Raw genomic sequence first — 26,025 nt, forward strand, 5'->3', positions numbered from 1 at the left:
GAAGGGAGTATCACCTTGGGGCGCCTGGGTGGCTCAGTCAGTTAAGCATCCGACTTCAGCTCAGGTCATGATCTCACACCCTGTGAGTTCAAGCCCCGAGTCTAGCTCTGTGCTGACAGAGCCTGGAGCCTGTTTCAGATTCTGTGTCTCCCTCTCTCCCTGCCCCTCCCCTACTCATGCTCTGCCTCTCTCTGTCTCAAAAATAAATAAAAACAGGTAAAAAATGTTTTTAAATTAAAAAAAGAAGGGAGTATTACCTTGATTTTACTGATGTAGAGCTGAGGCTCAGAGAGGTTAACTAACTTGCCCAAGGTCACACAACAAGTGGGGGACAAAATCAAGATTTAAACACAAAATAGTTTGAGACCAAATTTCAACCTCAAAGTGCTCCCCATCCCCTTCTTCACCGTGCTTATGATGCTAGAGCTTGCAATCTACAAACCACATTTTGGTTTTTCCAGCTGCTCATTGCTAGGCATTGCCACCAGGGACACTAGAGGAAGACTGCAAGGCTGATGGAGAGAGAAGGGATATGCTTTCTCCTGTTTACTTCCTGTTCCTAAAAGCGTCACACCAGAAATGCTTCTTCACCTCAACATTAGCAGGGTCCTCCTAGAGTAGCAGCTAAATCCAGTTTTTAGTTTCTCAGATGCTTGTAAAACCAGCCTCAGAAACCCCTGCAACAGCCAGCTCCTCCTCAAAGCTCTGAGTCCCAGACTCCAGGGCCATTTTCTGAGTTTCCAAGTTTTAGTAATTCTAACCTCTTCTATCTTTTCCCTCAAACCTAGGGGTGGTAGCTGCATCCTGCAATTGCTACCTCTCTGATATCTCTGTATTCTCTTTTTGCTCTTTTCAATTATGTAGTTAACAATCCTTTAAATTCCCTCAGCTCAAATACCTAGTATGATGTCTATCATCTACCATACATTCTTGCTCTCCACTGCCCATTCATGTCTTCCATTTGTCTCCATATGGCAAAGTGGGTAGGAGTGTCCCTCTCGCTTACACATATCCTGCTTATGTTAGCTTTAACTTTAGTGGGGATGTAAGGGTCCTAGGAAGGAAACTGAAGTTTATGTAACTAGTGCCCTCTACACCTTTTCAGTCAAGTCCAAGCCAATGAGTATGCTTAATTTGATATATATTATTTTTTACCCCTTTACTGAAGTATAATTTATGGAAAATGAACTGCATCCCTTCAAGAGGTACAATTTGCATTTTGAGACATGTATGCGTCTGGAAACCATTGACACTTCAAGATACAGAACATTTCCTTCTCCTACCCAAGTTTTCCCCATCTCCCTTTTCAGTCAGTCCCTCCCTCTACTCAATCAACCAACCAATTTACTTCTGTTGCTATAAATTCATTTTCATTTTCTAGGAGTTTATATCAATGTAATCATATAATATGTAGTCTTTTTTCTCTGGCTTCTTTCACTCAATGTAATGATTTTGAGATTTATCTATGTTGTTGTATTTATCAGTCATTCAATTCTTTTTATTGCTGAAAAAGCCGGTTGTATGAATGTACTATAGTTTGTTCATTCATTCAAATGTTGATTAACATTTGGGTAATTTCCAGTTTGGGGTTATCATGACTAAAGCCACTATGAATATTTATGTATAAATCTCTCTGTGGTAAATACCTAGGAGGGAAGATGTTACTTTTAAATTTAGGTGTAACATACAAAAAGTGCACAAATCATAAATATACATATTGATCATTGCTTATATTCATATGCACCTGTGCAACACCATCCAGATTAAGATTTAGAACATTTTTAATACTTAGAAGGTGCCCCTTCCTAGTCAGCAGACTCCTGCAGAGATCGTTACTATTCTTTTTTTTTAATGATTAATAGAAGATTTATTTAAACAATAATACACAAAGTCATCCTTGCCAGACTTAATTTGAAATGTTAAATGTTCAATCCGATTTTCTTTCCTGGATCAGTTTTTCTTTCCTATCTCTGTCAGTTTTGAAAACATAATACCAGAAGAAGAGGGGCCCAATTCCAAACAGAGCTCCTAAGAATAAGGTCTTGGGAGTAGGTCTGTAATTCGGATAGATATTTGCTGATCTTGCATAGGTCCCACGATTCAAGGCAGGATCTTCGATGAGCCCTCAGCGGCTGGGGTCATTGTGTTGAAGCAGGTACTCCCGTTTAAGTCGGGTTCTTGTGGTCAAACGCTTGGCTTGCGCCTTCCATAGATATGTTGTATTCGGCTGGGTTGAGGGTGGAGGATAGGGTGGCCAGGCGTGATGGCTGGTACTTGGGGAACGACATCTTGGCAATCCAGCACACAAGTGCCGATCATCACTATTCTGACTTCTGTCTCCATTGATTAGTTTTGCTTGTTTTGGGACATCATATAAAGGGAATTATAAAGTGTATATGCATCCTTTTGTGTCTGGCTTCTCTTGCTTAACAACTTTCTATGAGATTCACTCATGGTGTTCTGCGGGATTGGAGTCCATTCTTTTTATTGTAGTGCCATTGCATTGTATAAATTGTGTACATTGCATTGTATAAATACACCACATTTACTTATCCATTCCCTTGTTGATGGACATAAGAGCTGTTCCCAGGTTTCTTTTCTTACAGCTACTATGGACATTCTTGCCCATGACTTTGGTGAACATATAATCGCATTTTTCTTGACCCAATAATGGAATTATGGGCCCACATAAAGGCCATGTTTAGCTTTTCACAGTGGTTTTATCTATTTACATACCTACCACCAATGTATGACAATTCTAATTACTTCATATCCTCATCAATACTTAGTATTGAAGGTCTTTTTAATTTTAGTCATTCTGGGAGATGTGCTGTGTGATCTCATTTTGGTTTTAATTTATATTTCCCTGATGAAAAATTATGTTGGGAACTTTTCATACACTTAATGGTCATTTGAATATACTCTTTGGTGAAGTATCTGTTCAAGGCTTTTTCCATTTTTAATTACATTGTCTTTTTATTATTGATTTGTAGGATTTTTTACATGTGCTGAATATAAACCTTTTGAAATATCTCCTTCTTGTCTGTGGCTTGCATTCTCACTTTTCAGTGTTTTTGATGAATATAATTTTTCTTATTTTAATGAAGTCTAATTTATCAACCATAGCTTTTATGATAATTGCTATTTGTATCTTTACAAAATCTTTGCCTAACCCAAGGTTATTTAATACTAATTTAAGATAATTTACTTATGTGAAATTTCAGGGTTTCAGGGGCCAGGGTTTACATTTTGTGTAATGAATTTTAAATTTTGTGCCCTAGTAGACAGTACTGACATTCATAAGAGAGTGAGGGGGAGTCTCACAAAATAAGGAATAAGGATAGAGACAGAGTTCAAAAGAGAAGGAAAGGTATGAAGGGAGAAGGGGATGAGTGAAAAGACATGATGGAAAGAAACAGGAGGGAAAGAGAAAGAGGGTGAGGAAAACAAGGGACACCTCCCCAGCCTGAGCAAGGAGTGCTTTCAGGAATCTGAGGACTCAGGCCAGGAAGGGAAAAGCCAAGTAGGCAGACCAAAAGTCCCTCCTCCCGTCCTCCCAAGCCTTACTTCCCTCTCTGTGCTCAGGCCAGCAAGCACTTACCCTTGAAAAGCATTTTTTTAAAGCACTGCCTGCAGGGCACCTGGGTAGCTCAATCCGTTAAGCATCCAACTCAATTTCGGCTCATGTCATGATCTCATGGTTTGTGAGTTCAAGCCCTGTATCAGGCTCTGCACTGACTACAGAGCCTGCTTGGGATTCTGTCTCTCTCTCTCTCTCTCTCTCTCTCTCTCTCTCAAAAAAAAAAAAATTTTTTTTAAAACATTGGCTGATTTTATTATAAGAAATCTTTATTTCCCAAGAACAAACTAAGACATCACTAATTAACATGTACCTGAAGACACATCTAGGTTATCACCAATATCTAGAAGTTAACCCTGACAAAATGTGTAGTACTTGTAAATGTGGGTTTTAGAGCCACATAAACCTAGGTGCCATTACTTACCCACTCCTGTCCTTGGGTAAGTTAATCAGCTTCTGTGAAGCTCAGTTTCTTCATGTATTAAATAAGTATTCATTCATTCATTCATTCATTCATTCATCAAATAATTTGTTGAGTACCTGTTATGTGCCAGGGACTGTTTTAAGCACAGTGAGTTTATACATAAAGTGAAAAAATTCTTTACCCTCATGAAGCTTTCCTTCTAACAGGGAAAGCAGACACTAAACAAGATGAAATAGTATAATGCCTCATATGTTATATAGTGATAAGTAGGGAGTAGTGAAAAGTGATAATATTCTGGGTGTATTTTGAAGGTAGAAGCAACATAATTTATTTCTGGACCCAGTGTGTAGTATAAAAGAGACATAAGGAATGTTAGGAGAAGTTAAGAAGGACACTAAGATTTGTGGCCTGAGCAATTGGAAGAATGGAGTTAACCATTACCCAAGATGGAGAAAATTGCAGGAGATACTGGATGAGCTCACTTTGGGGTACATTACATTTTAGATGCTCTTAGACATCCAGAAGATCTCAAGTTGGCAATTGTATGTACAAGTTCAGAGAAGAAGCGCAGATACATTTGGAAGTCATCAATGAATTAATAGTATTCAGAGTCATAAAACTGGATGAGATCATCCAAAGAGTGATTATGAAGAAAGAATATATAAATGTTGTTCCATTCATAGGGTTGTTGGTGGTAATGTGTGTGTCGTGTGTGTGTGTGTGTGTGTGTGTGTGTGTGTGTGGCGTATGTGTGTGTGTGTGGTTTAGTTGGATTAATGCTAAGAGTTTTATTTATTGAGTTTTTTGTGTATGCCAGATAATAAGACAAGAGCTTAGATCCCTTAACTGATTTAATTTTCTAGGAAACAGGTGATAGCGGTTTCTCCACTTTTAAGATTATTTTCTGAGAAAGTTTATATTTACCCAATGTCATAGGATTAGTAAGTGATAAAACCAAGATTTGAACCCAGAACCCATGTTCTTAACCTATATACTCTCTACCATGTTCTTAACCTATATACTCTATATAAAAATTTAATGTTTGTTGGTCTGTTGGTCATTCTAATACATGATAAGCACTTAATTAAATGCCTCTCCCCACCACTATATACCAGCTTGTACCTTGGACGATAACTGGTTTGACCATGGCTTTGAGATCCTCATTTTCAAATGTGCACATTAATAATCATAACGACTCCTCTACCCAACTAATAGAGCCATTATGAAGGCCAAATGAGGTAATGTCTAAAAATGTGGATCACAGATGGCTCCATACTTGTTAGAGCGCATTATCACTATCACTTCAAAAGAAGCCTGAGTTTTGTGATTATGATAGAATCAGATCAATGAGTTCTGCTCATGAAATATGCACTCCAACTACACAGAAGTATTGTACTTTAGAGAAATGTTATTCTTTGTCTGAGATGTTTGACCTTGACTTGGGACTAATATTTCAACATCTGACTGCTCATAAACTGGAACATAAACTGAAATACTTACTTGCAGAAATAAAAATAGAAAATTCCCATGATGGCAAGAATTTTTTTAAATCAAGTCTTTGGATTTTTTTTTCAGTTATACTACTGGAATTTCTCAACATTCAATTATCTTTGTAAGTTTATGGACTAACATGAAAGCCTATTAGTTGGGTGAGAAGTATTTGTATCACTCATTAGAAAATGTTTAGGAAACATTAGAAAATGTTTCTATACATATTCTCATAGCTGGAGGAAATTTGACCCAGTACTCAAAATTCCCAGTCTGTGCTTTTTAAGGAGTAAATAAACAGATGGACAAAGTTCTGACACACTGGCAAAACCTTTACATAATAGGCTTTTCAAATGCTCAGCCTAAATAGTTTTCTTCTCTTCATAGCATCTGCCCATAGATATGACAGAGTGTAAGACTCAAACAGGGAACCTCTCTGGTTATGGGTTACTTTCATGACCACCAATCAGCAGAGTCTTGTCAGAAACTCCAGAAACTTTTCAGTCAAAACAATACAAGATAGAAAAAACAGAGCTACAATCAACTAAAATCTACTGACCTCTGATTATACACTGATCTTTGTACCCTATATTCTAAGGAGATTTAAAATTAAATAAATAAAAGTTTGCCCCCTCCTCTAGCAGCCACAATCTATGATCAAAACCACACATAGATGAAAAGCAATTTTAAATAATTATAAACAACATTTGAACAAAAATTGACAATATAAGAATGACCATGATTTTTAATATGTGAAGGGGACTCAAAACGAGGAAAAAGTATTAATGGAATGAGTCATCATGAAAGAGTTCATGGAGCTTGACTAGAGGTAGCTGTATCCATTTGAAACATTTTATTTCCTACCAGATAATTTATTATTTTCTTCAGCCATAGATATTGGATGATCTTTAATAGTATTTAACTGCTCTGTGACTCAGTTTCCTCATACAGCAAACAGAAAAACCATGTTCTTCATCTCTTATATAATTCCCAGTGATATTTGGAAAACACCAAGAAGTATCTCATTTTCTTATTGCAGGTATATTTGAGATAAAATGCAGATAAATTATATTATATGTCAAGGAAACTTATATCTATGATAATTAAAAGTTGACACAGTAAGCCAACTTATCTCTGCAGCCTAAACTTAAGGTAGATAAAAATAAAAATCTTATGACAAGGTAGATTCACACAGAATTGTGAATGAAGCTTACAGGTTTTTAAACATTTCAGTCAGCATTTTTAATGACCAGGAGTGGGATGTTGAGAAATAAATCAGTAAGGCGCTTTTGGCAAATGAATAAGTGTTTTTTGTCTTTCGTGGGGGATTTTTGAGAATTAAGTTTTTGAAAAATCAGGTCAAAATTAATTAACTCTATTGCCACCGAGAGCATTTGAACAATTTATTTTCCCTGTGTTAATTGGACACCAGAGATTTCTTTAGTCAATTCCTAAATAAAAGATGTACAAGGAATTCTTCCATCTAATTCAAACTCTGAGAACAGGCCCAGGAAATCTTTGTTAAATAAGTGAATCAGTAAATCAATCAATCATTAAAAATAGACATTTATATACTGAAAATGATCCTGCTCTTTTGGGAAGGAATGATCTGTAATTATTATTACATTTGTCAAGTATTTTTCTATCTAAAGTTGAAGTTACAGGATTCTAGAATTCTCTTTAAGGTTGTTACCTGGGTGCCAAGTTATCAAACAGAACTATGTAAAGTAAGCAAGCTCAAGACCTATCAATATTCTTTGTTCTACCCATAAACTGAAAACTATAGAAATTCCTGACAAGAAACAGGAATTTACCATGGGTTTTAACAAGTTGTTCCAGCTAAAACAGAACGAGACAAAAAGTTTGTGCTAGAGGCAGCTGAGAAGCAAGCAGAACTGATAGACCCCTTGGAATAGGGCTCACCACTAAAGTCCCCTCAAAGAGGTTCATATTCACAGGTGAGTAGATAAATAGAACCACACCTAATAACCTGCTGGTGAGTATAGTTCCGACACAATGGAAAGAAATGGACTTGAGATGAAGAAACTACTTCCAGGAGTCACTTCCACCTGTAGCTCAAGGCAGAGGAAAGAAGATACCATGCTACCTGGCTGAGGCTCAAGATAGTTCTGTGTGGGGAGGAAGGCCTATTGTAACAGGCTTCACAGACCAGTGCAATTTCTTCGAGGAGGCCAGGGCCAGAGAATGCAGGTCTAGGGTCTAAACCCAAGGCAGGTTCCTACTAAAGTTTGTTAAGGGAATTAAAATGTGCCCCTGACATAGTGGCAGCCTATGGGGGGAAGCCCTGGGTAGACAGACACCAATACCCAAAAGCTTACTTGAGAGCCCTTCTCAGCACCCTCAGATAAAGTTCAAACTCAGCATAACAAACACAAAAACCTCATGATCATTTCCTGAAAAACAGGTCTTTCACCTTTTATTGCTCCCTAACTCAGCAAGTGGCATGCCCATCTCTACAGTCTTCTAATTCAGAAAGCTAGGCCTCCCTCTCTCCCACCCTCCACATCCAAGTCTTCTTAAACATGGCCACTCCTCTCCATGTCCTCCATGATGCAGTTCAAGCCACTATCATTTTTATGTGTGTGCATTTATAAGTAGCCTTCTAAAGAATATCCCCTGAACCACTTTTGTCCCCTATAATCCATTCTGTACCCACAGCCAGAATGGGCATCTTTTCAAAATGCAAATCTGATCATGTCATACCACTTAGTCAAAACCCTCTAAAGGCTTCTCATTACTTTGGGGATAAAGAGGGAAACTCTTCAGGGCTCCTGGGTGGCTCAGTCAGTTAAGTGTCTGACTCTTGATTTCAGCTCAGGTCATGATCTCACAGTTCATGGGATCAAGCCCCACATTGGGCTCTGCACTGACAGCATGAAGCCTGCTTGGGATTCTCTTTCTCCCTCTCTCTCTGCCCCTCCCCTGTTTGCACGCTCTCTCTCTCAAAATAAACTTTAAAAAATCTATTCAGGGCATCTGGGTGTCTCAGTCAGTTCAATGTCCAACTTCATCTCAGGTCATGATCTCACAGCTCGTGGGTTGGAGCCCCATGTCAGGCTCTGTGCTGAGAGCTCACAGCCTGAAGCCTGCTTCGGATTCTGTGTCTCCCTCTCTCTCTCTGCCCCTCCTCCACTCACACGCTGTCTCTTTCTCTCAAAAATAAACAAACATTAAACAAATTTTTTTTAATCTGTTTAAAAAAAGAGGGAAACTCTTCAACACAGTCTATAAAGCCTGCAATGCTCTGGCTTCTGCCCACTTCTCCAGCCTTTTCTAGTTACACATTGTTCCTCAACAATTGAGCCACTGCTTCCTTCTCTCAAGCCTTTCACACTCACTAAATTCCATCTTACCAAAAGGCCTTTCCATCTTGGAATTCCATCTCATCCTTTCAGGCTTCAGCTCAAATGGCTTCTCCCCAAGAAAGTTTTCCTGACTTCCCTGGCCAGGTTAAGGCTCCCTTGTCTAGGTTCTCATTATATCAGGAGTCCTTCTCATGTAACTCTTCTCATGCCTACAATCTTACATTGACTCACACAATTTGTATTATTACTACTAGTATTCTCCCTAGACTCCAAATGCCCAGAGTATCCAGTGAGAGACTGTTTTTGTCACCACTGGACCTCAAGCTCCCAGCAAATAGCAAATAGGCCACGTATTGCTTAAAACCTAAATGAATGAATGGCACATAAATGGAAGCCAAAAAGACCCAGAGACCATCTGAGTATCTATCTTCCTGTTTCTGGTCTCCTTTATGTGTGACCAAGAATAATTCTAAAACAGGGGCGCCTGGGTGGCTCAGTCGGTTAAGCGTCCGACTTCAGCCAGGTCACGATCTCTCGGTCTGTGAGTTCGAGCCCCGCGTCAGGCTCTGGGCTGATGGCTCAGAGCCTGGAGCCTGCTTCCGATTCTGTGTCTCCCTCTCTCTCTGCCCCTCCCCCGTTCATGCTCTGTGTCTCTCTGTCTCAAAAATAAATAAACTTAAAAAAAATTTAAAAAAAAAAAAAAAAAGAATAATTCTAAAACAAAGCGTATTTTGTTACAACTTGCTCCCCTAGCCCAAAACCCCTTGATGAATGAAGATTTGACTGTAGGAGGGTGAGGTCCTTGTTATAATTCCATCAAGAGACAAGGCTTTGGTCACTGCCAAGCTAGCATCTTTAAATCTTGTTGATAAAATAAAGAATTTTGCACCCCAATGTTTATAGCAGCACTATTGACAATAGCCAAAGTATGGAAAGAGCCCAAATGTCTATCAAAAGTTGAATGGATAAAGAAGATGTTATGTATTCACACACACACACACACACACACACACACGCACACGCACACACACAGTGGAGTATTACTCAGCAATCAAAAAGAATGAAATCTTGCCAGGGTGCCCGGGCGGCTCAGTCAGTTGCGTGTCCAACTTTGGCTCAGGTCATGACCTCAGGGTTTGTGGGTTCGAATCCCACATCAGGCTCTGTGATGACACCTTAGAGCCTAGAGCCTGCTTCAGATTCTGTGTCTTCCCCTCTCTCTCTGCCCATCCCGCACTCATGGTGTGTGTCTCAAAAATGAATAAACATTAATAAAATGTTTTTAATAAAAAAATGAATGCAATCTTGCCATTTGCAACAATGTGGATGGAACTAGAATGTATTATGCTAAGCAAAATTAGTTAGAGAAAGATAAATATATGACTTCACTCATGGAATTTAAGATACAAAACAGATGAACATAAGGGAAGGGAAGCAAAAATAACATAAAAACAGGGAGGGATACAAAACATGAGAGACTCTTAAATACAGAGAACAAACTGAGGGTTGCTGGAGGGGTTGTGGCTGGCAGATGGGCTAAATGGGCAAAGGGCATTAAGGAAGACACTTGTTTGGATGAGCACTGTGTGTTATACATAAGGGATGAATCACTGGATTCTACTCCTGCAATCATTATTGCACTATATGATAACTAACTTGGATGTAAATTAAAAAAAAAAAAGAATTTTTTTTTACCTGTAATGTAAGTGCAACTTTAATGAAGGTCATTTTTGAAATGTGTAGAGTATAAAAATTGTTAAGCCTAGGACAATGGAAAAATATTTTCATAATAATGTTTATCAAGGTTCTTTTTTTTTTAAGTTTATTTATTTTTGAGAAAGAGAGCACTAGTTGGGGAGGGGCAGAGAGAGGGAGACAGAGGATCAAAAGTGGGCTCTGCACACTCACAAACCATGATACCATGACCTGAGCCAAACTGGATGCTTAACCAATTGAGACAAACAGGTGCCTCTATTCATCAAGGTTCTGATTCAAGATGGTGACTTAGCCAGATCCTAAACTCACCTCTTCCCATTGACACCCCAAATTTACAGCTATCTACAGAAAAAAAATCCTCCAAAAAAAACCCTCTAGAAACTGTGAATAACCCTTTCATATTGAGCAAATGAGATGAAAACCACATTGAAGCAGGTAGAAGCCGAGACACAATCGCCATAAACCCTGCCCCCACAACCCAAAGGGAACTCAAAACCTGAAGAGGAAAGGGTTTGTGCCCCACATCAGGTTCCCCAACTTTAAAATTTTTTTTTATTTTTACATTTATTTATTTTTTGAGAGATAGAGAGGGAGGGAGACACAGAATCGGAAGCAGACTCCAGGCTCCAAGCTGTCAGCACAGAGCCCAATGCAGGGCTCAAACCCACGAGAACTATGAGGTCATGACCTGGGCCAAAGTCAGATGCTTAATCAACTGAGCCACCCAGGTGCCCCCAGGTACCACAACTTTTAAGACTGACACCTGAAAGATGAGCCTCCAAACATCTGGCTTTGAAGACCAACAAGGCTTGTGTCCTTAAGACCCACAGGATGTGGTGAACTGAGGAACGTCTCTTACAGAGCCCACATGCAGACTCACCCACCCCAAGGCCCCACACAGAAGCAGCCCTTTGAAAAGTGCCCACACTTTATGTGAAAGATTCCTTTCCTAACTTTAAAGCACTGGGCAGGGGCCTGATAGGATACTCTCCAAGATCAGAGGCCAGTGGGCACTATCTTCATGTTCTCCCTCTGCCTTGCTAAAGCTAACAGGCACCTTCTTTTTTTTTTTTTTCCCTTTCCTTCAGGGGCCACTTTATGCTCCATCTGGTGGACCCATACCATATGTCCTCTTCCTCTGCCTTGGTAAAGCCAAGGGTCATCAGCTTTTTTTTTTAAATTTCCTTTTCCCCTTTTTCTTTTTTTTCCCTTTCCTCCCCACCCCCAATTTTTAAGGTAGATACCATCTTTGCACTCTCCTTCTGCCACACTTCAGAGTGCCAGTATCTTCCAGATATACACAACTGGGTCCCTGGGGTTTACATCTGGTGACCCAGCTTTTGCAGCTGCCACACAGGGGCTATCCCTTGATTGCCTGGTTCTGGAGGACAGGGGGCTTACATTTCTGGGCCCCATGGGGCTTATACTCATGGGTCACACAGAATTTTAACCAATGAGGAAGGCACTCATAAACAGCTACCCACCCAAGGCTGAGTAAGAGACAACAGACTAAGGAGCTCAATTTTTCTGTGAAAGAAGCCAATTGGCTCATCATCATAGCTGCAGCATGAAGGGCAGCTTTTAATTAAACACACATCTAAGGGCTGACTCTAAACTTTTCCTGAGATCTCTGAGGTCTCAGGTCACTTATAAAGCTAGTAGGAAGGTTAAAAGACAAAAGTACTAAAAATAACTATGATTACAATAATTAGTTAAGAGATACACAAGATAAAAATGTATAAAATGTGCCATCAAAAACAAAGCATGGTGGAGGGAGTAAAAATGTTGAGCCTTAGAATGGATCAAACTTAAGTTGTTATCAACCAAAGATACACTGTCTATAAATAAGTTGCTATATATGAGCCACTTGGTAACCACAAAGCAAAAACCTACAGTAAATACACAAAAGTTAAAGAGAAAGAAATAAAAGCATAACACTAAAGAAAATCATCAAACTATAAAAGGAGTAAGAAAAAAAAGAAAGGCACAGAGAGAAACTACAAAAATAGCTAGAAAACAATTAACAAAATGGCAGTAAGCGTACACCTATCAATAATTACTTTAATGTAAATGGACTCCATTCTCCAATCTAAAGACATAAAGTGGCTGAAATGATTTTAAAAAAAGACCCATCTATATGCTGCCTATAAGAGACTCACTTCAGATGTAAGGACACACAGACTGAACGTGAAGTGATGGGGAAAGATATTACATGCAAAAGGAAACCAAAACAAAAGCTGGGGTAGCTATAATTCGAGCAGACAAATAGATTTTGAAACAAAGAGTGTAATAAGGAGACAAAGAAGGGTATCACATAATGATAAAGGGGTCAATCCAACATTTGTAAATATTTGTGCACCACCCATTAGAAACACCTAAATGCACAAAGGAAATATTAATAGAACTAAAGGGAGAAATAGCAATACAGTAGTAAGGGGCTTTAATACCGCATGCACATGAATGGATAGATCATACTGACAAAAGTCAATCAGAAATCATCAGCTTTTTTTTTAATGTTTTTTTCTTTATTTTTGAGAGAGTGCAAGCAGGGGAGAGGCAAAGAGAAGGAGACAGAGGATCCAAAGCAGGCTCTGTGCTGACAGAAGAGAGCCAGTTCTGGGCTCAAATTCATGAACTGTGAGATCCATGACCTGAGCTGAAGTCCAATGCTCAACCAACTGAGCTGTCCAGGTGCCATGAAAACATCAGCTTTAAATGACACATTAGACCAGATGGACTTAACAAATATACACAGAACATTCCATCCAAAAACAGCAGAATGCACATTCTTCTCAAGTCCACATGGAACATTATCCAGAACAGATCCTATGTTAGGCTACAAAATAAATCTTAACAAATTTAAAAAGACTCACTTCAAGCATCTTTTCTGACAACATGGGTATGAAACTAGAAAACAATTTCCAGAAGAAAACAGGAAAATTCACAAATATGTGTGGACTAAACAACAAGCTATTATCAAACAGCCAGTGGGTCAATGAAGAAATCAAAAGTGAAAGCAAAGAATACCTTGAGACAAACAAGAAGGGAAATACAACATGCTAGACTTATGGGACACAGAAAAAGCAGTTCTAGGAGGAAAGTTCATAGTGATCTGATGTACCTCAAGAAACAAGAAAAATCTCAAACAACCTAACTTTACACCTAAAATAACTAGAAAAAGAACAATGCCCAAAGTTAGTAGAAGGCAGGAAATAACAAAGACCAGGGCAGAAATAAATTAAATATATACTAAAAGGACAATAGAAAAGATCAATAAAATCAAGACCTGGTTTTTTTAAAAGATAAATTTACAAACCTTTAGCTAGACTCACCAAGAAATAGAGAGAGCTGAAATAAACAAAATCAGAAATTAAAGGGGAATTTCCAACTGATACCACAGCAATACAAAGGATCATAAGAGACTACTACAAACATTTATATGCCAACAAATTGGACAATCTAGAAGAAATGGGTAAATTCCTAGAGACATACAACCTTCCAAGACTGAACCACGATAAACAGAAAAGCAGAAGAGATCAAACTAGTAAGGAGATAGTATCAGTAATTTAAAAATTCCCTACAAACCAAAGTCCAGAACCAGACAGCTTCACTGGTAAATTCTATCAAACATTCAAAGAATAATGAACACCAATCCTTTTCAAATTCTTTCAAAAAAGAAGAGAGAAAATTTCCAAACTCATTTTATGAGGCATTACCTTGACATCAAAACGAGACAAAGACACCACAAGAAAGGAAAATTACAGGCCAATATCTCTGGTGAGCACAAATGCAAAAATCTTCAAAAAAAATATTAGCCAACTGAATTCAAGTAAACTTTAAAAGGAGCATATGTCATAATCAAGTGGGATTTATTCCAGAGATGCAAGGATGGTTCAACATCCAATATCAATCAATGTGATACACATAATAAACAACATGAAAGATAAAAAATTATATACTCATCTCCATATAAGCAGAAAAAGCATCTGACAAAATTCAACATCCATTCTTTATAAAAATATCCATAAAGTGAGTATAAAGGGAACATACCTCAACATAATAAAGACCATATATGAAAGGCTCACAGCTAATATCTACTCAAAAGCTGGAAGTTTTACCTCTAAGATCAGAAACAAGATAAGTATGTCCATTCTTGTCAGTTTTATTCAACATAGTACTGGAAGTCCTAGCCAGAGCAATTAGGCAAGAAAGGGAAATAAAAGGCATCCAAATTGGAAAAGAAGTAAAAGTGTTACTATCTGCATATGACATGATACTATATATATATAACCCTAAAGAATCCACGAAAAAACTAGTAGAACTAATAAATGAATTCAGTAAAGCTGCAAGATACAAATAAATATACAGAAATCTGTTGCATTTCTATACATTAATAACAAACTATCAGAAACAGAAAATAAGAAAGCAATCCCATTTAAAATGGTAACAGAAAGAATAAAAAAACCGAAGAATAAATTTAACCAAGGAGGTGAAAGACCAGTAAACTGAAAACTGTAAGACATGGATAAATGAAACTAAAATAAAGACATAAATGGAAAGATATCTCACGTCTATGGGCGTCCATTCACAAAAATCAATTCAAAGTAGATTAATGACTTGAATATAAGACCCAAAATCGAAAAGCTCCCAGAGGGGCGCCTGGGTGGCTCAGTAGGTTAAGTGTCCAACTTCAATTCAGGTCATGATCTCACAGTTCTTGGGTTTGAGCCCCACGTCGGGCTCTATGCTGACAGCTCAGGATCTTGGACCCTGCTTCGATTCTGTGTCTCCCTCTCTCTCTGCCCCTCCTCTGCTCACACTCTGTCTCTCTCTCTCTCAAAAATAAATAAACATTAAAAAAATTTTTTTTACCAAAAAGCTCCCAGAAAAAAATACATGGTAAGCTCCTTGACATTGTTATTGGTGAGGTTTTTTATTTTATTTCACACCAGAAGCATAGGCAACAAAAACAAAAATAAACAAGTGGGACTTCATGAAACTGAAAAGTTTCTGCACAGCAAAGAAAATCATCAACAAACTGAAAAGGCAATCTACTGAATGAGAGATTATATTTGTGAATCACATATCTGAATAGGGGTTAATAAAATATATAAAAATATTTTTTAAAAACGCATACAACTCAATAGCAAAAATCAATTTGATTAAAAAACAAGCAGAGGATCTGAATAGACACTTTTCCAGAGAAGACATACATATGGCTAAGAGGTACATGAAGACATGCTCAACGTCATTAATAATCTGGGAAATGCAAATCAAAACCACAACAAGATATCACCTTAACCTGTTAGAATGGCTAGTAACAAAAAGACAAGAAATGACAGTGTCAGAGAATATGTGGAGAAAAGGGAACTCTTGTGCACTGTCTTTAGAAATGTAAATTGGTGGGGCACCTGGGTGGCTCAGTCAGTTAAGTGTCTGACTTCGGTTCAGGTCATAATCTCATAATTGGTAAGTTCACGCCCCGTATTGGGCTCTGTGCTGATAGCTCAGACCCTAAGCCTGCTTTGGTTTCTGTATCTCCCTGTCTCTCTGCCCCTCTCCCACTCATGCTCTGTCTCTCTCTCTCTCTCTCTCTCTCTCTCTCTCTCAATCTCTCTGTCTCTCAAAAATGAATAAACATGTAAAAATTTTAAAAAAAAGAAATGTAAATTGGTGCAGCCACTATGGAAAACAGCATGGATGTTCCTCAAAAAGTTAAAAATAGAACTGCTCAAAGATCCAGCAATTGTACTACTAGGTATTTACCCAAAGAATACAAAAACACTAATTTAAAGGGATTCATGCAGCACGATATTTATAGCAGCATTATCTACAATAGTAGATAGAATTTAGAATCACAATAAGAATACTAGCTAGGGTCGAAAATAGATTAGAATCTCTTTCTGAGGAGGTAAAAGAAGTAAAAGCTAGTCAGGATGAAATAAAAAATGCTATAACTGAACTGCAATCTCAAATGAATGACACGGCGGCAAGGAGGGATGAGGCAGAGCAGCAAATCAGCAGTATACAGGATTAATTTATAGAGAACAATGAAGCAAAAAGAAAAAAGAAAAAAAGAGGGAGATTAAGGCAAAAGAGCACAATTTAAGAATTAGAAAAATCAGTGACTCATTAAAAAGAACAACATCAGAATCATAGAGGGTCCCAGAAGATGAAGAGAGAGAAATAGGGGTAGAAGGGTTATGTGAGCAAATCATAGTAGAAACCTTTCCTAACCTGGGAAAAGACACAGACATCAAAATCTAGGAAGCACAGAGGACTCCCATTAGATTCAACAAAATCAACCATCAACAAGGCATATCACAAAATACTCGGGCAATGAGAGAATCATGAAAGCAGCAAAAGAACAAAAGTCCTTAAGCTACAAGGGAAGACAGATCAGGTTTGCATCAGACCTATCCACAGAAACATGGTAGGCTGGAAAGGAGTGGCAGGATATACTCAATGTGCTGAATCGGAAAAATATGCAGCCAAGAATTCTTTATCCACCAAGGCTATCATTCAAAATAGAAGGAGAGATTAAAAGTTTCCCAGACAAAAAGATATTTGGAAATGACATATCAGACAAAGGGCTAGTATCCAAAATCTATAAAGAGCTCACCAAACTCCACACCTGAAAAACAAATAATCCAGTGAAGAAATGGGCAGAAAACATGAATAGACACTTCTCTAAAGAAGACATCCGGATGGCCAACAGGCACATGAAAAGATGCTCAACGTCGCTCATCAGGGAAATACAAATCAAAACCACACTCAGATATCACCTCATGCCAGTCAGAGTGGCCAAAATGAACAAATCAGGAGACTGTAGATGCTGGCGAGGATGTGGAGAAACGGGAACCCTCTTGCACTGTTGGTGGGAATGCAAACTGGTGCAGCCACTCTGGAAAACAGTGTGGAGGTTCCTCAAAAAATTAAAAATAGACCTACCCTATGACCCAGCAGTAGCACTGCTAGGAATTTACCCAAGGGATACAGGAGTACTGATGCATAGGGGCACTTGTACACCAATGTTTATAGCAGCACTCTCAACAATAGCCAAATTATGGAAAGAGCCTAAATGTCCATCAACGGATGAATGGATAAAGAAATTGTGGTTTACATACACAATGGAGTACTATGTGGCAATGAGAAAGAATGAAATGTGGCCCTTTATAGCAACGTGGATGGAACTGGAGAGTGTTATGCTAAGTGAAATAAGCCATACAGAGAAAGACAGATACCATATGTGTTCACTCTTATGTGGATCCTGAGAAACTTAACAGGAACACATGGGGGAGGGGAAGGAAAAAAAAAAGAGGTTAGAGTGGGAGAGAGCCAAAGCATAAGAGACTCTTAAAAACTGAGAACAAACTGAGGGCTGATGGGGGTGGGGGGTTGGAGGGAGGGGAGGGTGGGTGATGGGTATTGAGGAGGGCACCTTTTGGGATGAGCACTGGGTATTGTATGGAAACCAAATTGACAATAAATTTCATGTATTTAAAAAAAAAAGTTTCCCAGACAAAAAAAAAAAAAAATTAAAGGAGTTTGTGACCACTAAACTAGCCCTGCATGAAATTTTAAGGGGGACTCTCTGGGGGAGAAAAGATGGAAAAAAAAAAGACCAAAAGCAACAAAGACTAGCAATGATGCTACCAGAAACTCCAATTCTACAATAAATTCTTATCTTTTGGTACTCACTCTAAACATCAATGGACTAAATGGTCCAATCAAAAGACATAGGATAACAGAATGGATAAGAAAACAAGATCCATCTGTATGCTGTTATAAGAGACCCACTTTAGACCTAAAGACACCTTCAGATTGAAAATAAGGGGATGGAGAATCATCTATCATGCTAATCATTGAGAAAAGAAAGCTGGAGTGGCCATACTTATATCAGATAATCTAGACGTTAAAATAAAGACAAGTGATGAAGAAGGACATTATATCATAATTAAGGGGTCTATCCACCAAGAAGACCTAACAATTGTAAACATTTACACTCCAAATGTGGAAGCACCGAAATATATAAATCAATTAATCACAAACAAAGAAACTCATTGATAATAACACCATAATAGTAGGGGACTTCAACACCCCATTTACAACAGTGGACAATCATCTAAACAGAAAATCAACAAGGTAACAGTGGCTTTGAATGACACAATGGAGCAGTGGCTTTGAATGACACAATGGAGCAGATGGACTTAACAGGTATATTCAGAACATTTCATCCTAAAGCAGCAGAATATGCATTCTTCTCCAGTGCACATGGAACGTTCTCCAGAATATCACATACTGGGACACAAATCAGACCTCAACAAGTACAAAAAGATGGGGATCTTATAGCGCATATTTTCAGACCACAACGCTATGAAACTTGAAATTAACCACAAGAAAAAATTTGGAGAGGTAAATACTTGGAGACTAAAGAACACCTACTAAAGAATGAATGGCCTAACCCAGAAGTTAAAAAGGAAATTTAAAAATTCATGGAAGCCAATGAAAATGATAATACCATAGCCCAAAACCTCTGGGACGCAGCAAAAGCAGTCATAAGAGGAAAGTATACAGCAACCCAGGCCTTCCTAAAGAAGGAAGAAAGGTCTCAGACACACAACCTAACCTTACACCTTAAAGAGCTGGAAAAAGAACAGCAAATAAAACCCAATACCAGCAGCAGACAGGAAATAATAACAATTAGAGCAGAAATCAATACTATTGAAACAAAAAAAAACCCAGTAGAACAGATCAATGAAACCAGAAGCTGGTTCTTTGAAAGAATTAACAAAATTGATAAACCACTAGCCAGTTTGATCAAAAAGAAAAAGGAAAGGACACAAATAAATAAAATCAAGAGTGAAAGAGGAGAGATCACAACCAACACAGCAGAAATACAAACAGTAATAAGAGAATATTATGAGCAATTATATGCCAATAAATTGGGCTATCTGGAAGAAAAGAACAAATTCCTAGAAACATATAAACTACCAAAACTAAAACAGAAAGAAATAGAAAATTTGAACAGACTCATAACCCATAAAGAAATCGAATTAGTAATCAAAAATCTCCCCCAAACACAAGAGTCCAGGGCCAGATGGCTTTCCAGGGGAATTCTACCAAACATTTAAGGAAGAATTAACACCTATTAATTCTTTCTATGAAGCCAGCATTACCTTGATTCCAAAACCAGACAAAGACTCTACTAAAAAGGAAAAGTATAGACCAATTTTCCTGATGAACATGAATGTAAAAATCCTCAACAAGGTATTAGCCAACCGGATCCAACAATACATTAAAAAAATTACTCACCACAACCAAGTGGGATTTATACCTGAGATGCAGGGCTGGTTCAATATCTGCAAAACAATCAATGTGATTCATCACATGAATAAAAGTAAGGACAAGAACCACATGATCCTCTCAATAGATGCAGAGAAAGCATTTGACAAAACACAGCATCCTTTCCTAATAAAACCTCTCAGGAAAGTAGGGATAGAAGGATCATACCTCTATATCATAAAAGCCATATATGAAAGACCCAACACTAATATCATCCTCAATGGGGAAAAACTGAGAGCTTTCCCCCTAAGGTCAGGAACAAGACAGAGATATCCACTCTTGCCACTGTTATTCAACATAGTATTGGAAGTCTTAGCCTCAGCAATCAGACAACACAAAGAAATAAAAAGGCATCCAAGTCGGCCAGGAGGAGGTCAAACATTCACTCTTCACAGATGACATGATACTGTATATGGAAAACCCAAAACTTTCCATCAAAAAGCTGCTAGAACTGACCCATGAATTCAGCAAAGTCTCAGGTTATAAAATCAATGCACAGAAATCGGTTGCATTTCTATACACCAACAATAAAGCAACAGAAAGAAAAATCAAGGAATCGACCCCATTTTCAATTGCACCCAAACCCATAAAATACCTAGGAATAAATCTAACCAAAGAGATGAAAAATCTATACGCTAAAAACTATAGAATTAAAATAATATATATATAATATATATAGAATTAAAATATATATTATATATATAGAATATATACAGACTATATAGAATATGTATATAGAATTATATATATAGAAATAAATAAATAAATAAATAAATAAATAAATAAATAAATAAAGATAGATGAATGGATAAAGAAAACGTGATATACACACACAGGAGTATTATGCGGCTGTAAAGACAAGAATGAAATCTTGCCATTTGCAACAACATGGATGCAACTTGAAGGCACTATGCTATGTGAAGTAAGTCAAAGAAAGACACACACTGTATGATCTTACTTCTATGCTGAACCTAAATACAAAACCAAGTTCATAGATACAGAGAACAGACTGGTGGTTGCCACAGGTAGGGTGTGGGAAATGGGTGATGGTTGTCAAATGGTACAAACTTCCAGTTTTAAAATGAATAAGTCATGAAGATATAATGTACAGCATGGTGACTACACCAATACTGAAGCAGCAGAAAAAGAAATCAAGGAATTGATCCCATTCACAATTGCACCAAAACCATAAAATACCTAGGAATAAACCTTATCAAAGAGGTAAAAGATCTGTACTCTGAACACTAGAGAAGACATATGAAAGGAACTGAAATGACACAAAGAAATGGAAAACCATTCTATCTATGCTCATGGATCAGAAGAACAAGTATTGTCTATACTACCAAAAGCAATCTACACATTCAATGCAATCCCCATCAAAATTACACCAGCATTTTTCACAGAGCTAAAACAAACAATCCTAAAATATGTATGGAACCACAAAAGACCCCAAACAGCCAAAGCAATCTTGAAAAAGAAAAAGCAAAGCTGGAGGCATCAAAATTCCAGACTTCAAGCTACATTACAAAGCTATAATCATCAAGATAGTAGGCACTGGCACAAAACAGACACTCAGATCAATGGAATAGAATAGAAAATCCAGAAACAGACCCACAACTAGGGTCAACTAGTCTTTGACCAAGCAGGAAAGAATATCCAAAGGGAAAAAAACAGTCTCTTCAACAAATGGTGTTGGTAAACTGGACAGCAACATGGAAAGAATGAATCCGGACCACTTTCTTACACTACACACAAAAATAAACTCAAAATAGATGAAAGACCTGAGCGTGAGCTAGGAAACCATCAAAATTGTAGAGAAGAACACAGGCAGCAACCTCCTTGACATCAGCCATAGCAACTTCTTACTAGACATGGCTCTGGAGGCAAGGGAAACAAAAGCACAAATGAACTATGGGGACTTCATCAAGACAAAAAGCTTCCGCACAACAAAACTAAAAGGGAATGTCTGGAATGGGAGAAGGTATTTGCAAATGACATATCTGATAAGGGGTTAGTATCCAAAATCTATAAAGAATTTAGCAAACTCAACACCCAAAAAAACAAAAAATAGAGTCAAGACCCAGGAGACATGAACAGACATTTTTCTAAAGAAGACATACAGATAGCTAACAGACACACGAAAAGATGTTCAACATCATTCATCATCAGGAAAATGCAAATCAAAACTACAATGAGATATCATCTCACACCTGTTAGAATGACTAAAATTAACAACACAAGAAACAACAGATGTTAGCAAGGATGAATAGAAAAGGGAACTCTCGGGGCGCCTGGGTGGTGCAGTCGGTTAAGCATCGGACTTCAGCCAGGTCACAATCTCGTGGTCAGGGAGTTCGAGCCCCGCGTCGGTCTCTGGGATGATGGCTCAGAGCCTGGAGCCTGTTTCCGATTCTGTGTCTCCCTCTCTCTCTGCCCCTCCCCCATTCATGCTCTGTCTCTCTCTGTCCCAAAAATAAATAAACGTTGAAAAAAAAAATTAAAAAAAAAAAAAAAGAAAGGGGAACTCTCTTACACTGTTGGTGGGAAGGCAACCTGGGCAACCACTCTGGAGAACAGTATCGTGGTTCCTCAAAAAGATAAAAAGAGGGGTGCCTGGGTGGAGCATCTGACTTCATTTCAACTTAGGTCATTATCCTCCGCACTGAGCATGGAACCTGCTTGAGATTCGCACTCTCTCTCCCTCTGCCCCTTTCTCCCATTCACACACACACACACACACACACACACACTCTCTCTCTCTCTCTCTCTCTCTCTCTAATATAAATTTTTTTTCAATTTTTAAAAACGGTTAAAAATAGAACTACCAAGCAATTGCACTGCTAGGCATTACCCAAAGGATACAAAAGCACTGATTCAAATGGGCACATGCACCCCAATGTTTATAGCAGCATTATCAACAATTGTCAAATTATGGAAGGAGCCCAAATGTCGTCCATCAACTGATGAATGTATAAAGAAGATGTGGGGTGTGTGTGTGTGGGTGTGTGTGTGTATCTATATCTATATCTATATCTATACCTATACCTATATCTATATCTATCTATATATAATGGAATACTAGTCATAAAAAATAATGAAATGTTACCATTTGTAATGACGTGGATCGAGCTAGAGTGTATTATGCTCTCTATATATGTAGCATAATACAAAATAAGTCAGCCAGAGAAAAATACTATATGATTTCATTCATATGTGGAATTTAAGAAGCAAAACAGACGAACATAGGGGAAAGAAAAAAAAAGAGAGAGAGAGAAACTATAAAAGAGACTCTTTTTTTTTTTTAATTTTTTTTTTCAACGTTTTTTATGTATTTTTGGGACAGAGAGAGACAGAGCATGAACGGGGGAGGGGCAGAGAGAGAGGGAGACACAGAATCGGAAACAGGCTCCAGGCTCCGAGCCATCAGCCCAGAGCCTGACGCGGGGCTCGAACTCACAGACCGCGAGATCGTGACCTGGCTGAAGTCGGACGCTTAACCAACTGCGCCACCCAGGCGCCCCAAGAGACTCTTAACTATAGAGAACAAACAAACAGAGGGTTGCTGGAAGGGTGGTGGGTGGGGGGATGGGCTACTTGGGTGATGGGCATTAAGGAGGGCACTTGGTGGGATGAGCACTGGGTATTATATGTAAGTGATGAATCACTAAATTCTAGACTTGAAATTAATATCACATTATATGTTAACTCACTCAAATTTAAATAAAAATTGAAACAAACAACAAATAAAGACTGTATTTATTACATACTTGAAAGTTCCTAAGAGAATAAATCTTAAAATTTTTCAACACAAGAAAAAAATCCATAACTATGGATGATGATGGATGTTAACTAGACTTATTGTGGTGATCATGTCACAAAATATGCAGATTTTGAATCATTACATTGTATCTGAAACTACATCTGAAACTAATATAATGTTATATAGGTCAATTATACCGCAATAAAAGGAATTTTTTAAAAAAAAATTTTAACATTTATTTATTTTTAAGACAGAGACAGAGCTTGAGGCGGGGAGCGGCAGAGAGAGAGAGGAAGACACAGAACCCAAAGCAGGCTCCAGGCTCTGAGCTGTCAGCACAGAGCCTGACATGGGACTCGAACTCACAGACCACGAGATCATGACCTGAGCCAAAGTTGGCCGCTTACCTGGCTGAGCCACCCAGGTGCCCCTAAAAGGAATATTTTTTAAATGGTGTTTATCATTTGAAGCTAGAAATTTTTTTAAAAAGGTATTTTTGAAGACCTTACTAATGCGATAATATAGAAGAATCATTTTAGAAAAGAGAATTTTCATTCTTTTTTAAGATTTTATTCTTAAGTAATCTCTATACCCAAAGTAGGGCTTGAACTTACAACCCCAAGATCAAGAGTCACATGCTCCACCACCTAAGCTAGCCAGGCACTACAGAAAAATAATTTTTAAATCCAATGTAATATCTATACATCTTTTCTGTTGGAGAAGAAACTCTCCTTCAAAGGTTTCCATATTAAGAACTCATTAAAAATAGAACAGGTATGGAGTCATATATTCTAGCTGCTTTAGTTGACCTCTATTCATGTTTTGGAGCAGGGCTTTTTTTATTTAAAAAATTTTTTATTTATATCTGAGAGAGAGAGAGAGAGAGCACAAACAGGGGAGGAACAGAGGGAGAGGGAGACAGAATCCAAAGCAGGCTTCAGGCTCCAAGCTGTCAGCACAAAGCCCAACGTGGGGCTCAAACTCATGAGCCATGAGATAATGATGTGAGCCAAAGTTGGATGCTTAACAGACTGAGCCACCCAGGTGCCCCCAAACCAAGATTTTTAATAGAAGTTCTCACATTGTTATTTTCAAATAATCCACGCTAAATATTCATAACATGCTTCCATACTACTGTAATTCTAAAGACAATGTTTGTTCAGTGAAGTCTGTTCCTTATGTGTTTTTAGAAATTCCAAGAGGTTTTGTTTTAAAGCACCAAACCTAAGGAAAAATAGACAAACAAGCTTTTGTAGGCAAAACACACATACATTCAAATGTGTGCACGCGCGCGTGCGCAAACACACACACACACACACACACATCCTCAGTTTTACTACATCATTAATAATATCAATATAATTCATTTATTGAATGTTTATTATGTGCCAGTCCTGTGTTTAACACTTCGTGGATACTATCTCCTACCACCCAGTACAACTTTGTGAGGCCGACTATATTTCTGTTACTATTTTATCATCCCTTTTATAACTGAAAAAATTCTAAAGCTTAATAGGGTTAAACAAATTGCTCAATATCATACATATCCATTAAGGGTAATAATACTAACCTTGGTTAAATAAAACATTAGTCTTAAATGGAACAATTACTACAGGAAAAAACTAAACTGTTAATTATTGATTGAATTTAACGTGAGTTGAGGGTTTGGCTTTACCATACCCACATATGCATGGTGACCTAAAACACGGACTCAAAGAAGGAAATAACTGTAGAACAAATGAGATGTTGACTAATATATCATCCTTTCTATCCCAAATAAAGATTGCTATTTATTTCATCATATATGTATGTATGTGTGTGTGCATATATATATATATATATATATATATATATATATATATATATAATTAAAAAGCTCAAAAAAGTAATCCTGTAGAAAATATCAATTAATAGTTTGCTGTGAATAAATGTTTGACTTGGTCTGTGATTAATGTTCTAGAAATGATTAGAGCTGGATCCAATGGAGTGGTCTTTCCTGGTTGCTGTATTTCAAGGAGCACAAATCTCCTTCAGCATGAAATCTCCTTCAACATGAACTTCAACATGAATACACATAATCATCAGGAAACTGGGTGACAGTCACCACTCTGAATAATCATTGTCATCCTGCTTGTGTTTCTATTTCTCACTGGAGTTTTAGTTAAATTCTTAAGCAGTTTCATGTTTGGATATTTTATCTTTTCTTGTTTAACAAGAAGCTCCATTCAGAGGCAAAAATTGCAAAGTAATTACCATGTAGCGGTCACATTATTTCAATATTTGTCAGGGACCATCTTTATCCCCACAGAGCATATGTGTCCTCATTCCACCCTACGGCTCTATGCCAGCAAGACCCTTGATGCTGCTCTCGACACAGTCAACACCA

The 26,025-nt window shown here is 37.9% G+C and overlaps 1 long non-coding RNA gene and 1 pseudogene across 1 annotated transcript; one reads left to right on the forward strand and one right to left on the reverse strand.

Annotated features, from left to right (window-relative positions):
* Positions 1 to 1,906: 1,906 nt before the first annotated feature.
* On the reverse strand, positions 1,907 to 3,004 carry LOC123380056 (annotated as a pseudogene).
* A 4,196-nt stretch (positions 3,005 to 7,200) lies between these two features.
* On the forward strand, positions 7,201 to 25,821 carry LOC109491504. Its single transcript, XR_006585496.1, has 2 exons — positions 7,201 to 7,450; positions 25,600 to 25,821. It is a non-coding gene; the product is annotated as an uncharacterized LOC109491504 (long non-coding RNA).
* Positions 25,822 to 26,025: the final 204 nt, after the last annotated feature.

This window comes from Felis catus, chromosome C2 (assembly GCF_018350175.1).
Source record: "Felis catus isolate Fca126 chromosome C2, F.catus_Fca126_mat1.0, whole genome shotgun sequence".
NCBI classification, from domain to species: domain Eukaryota; kingdom Metazoa; phylum Chordata; class Mammalia; order Carnivora; family Felidae; genus Felis; species Felis catus.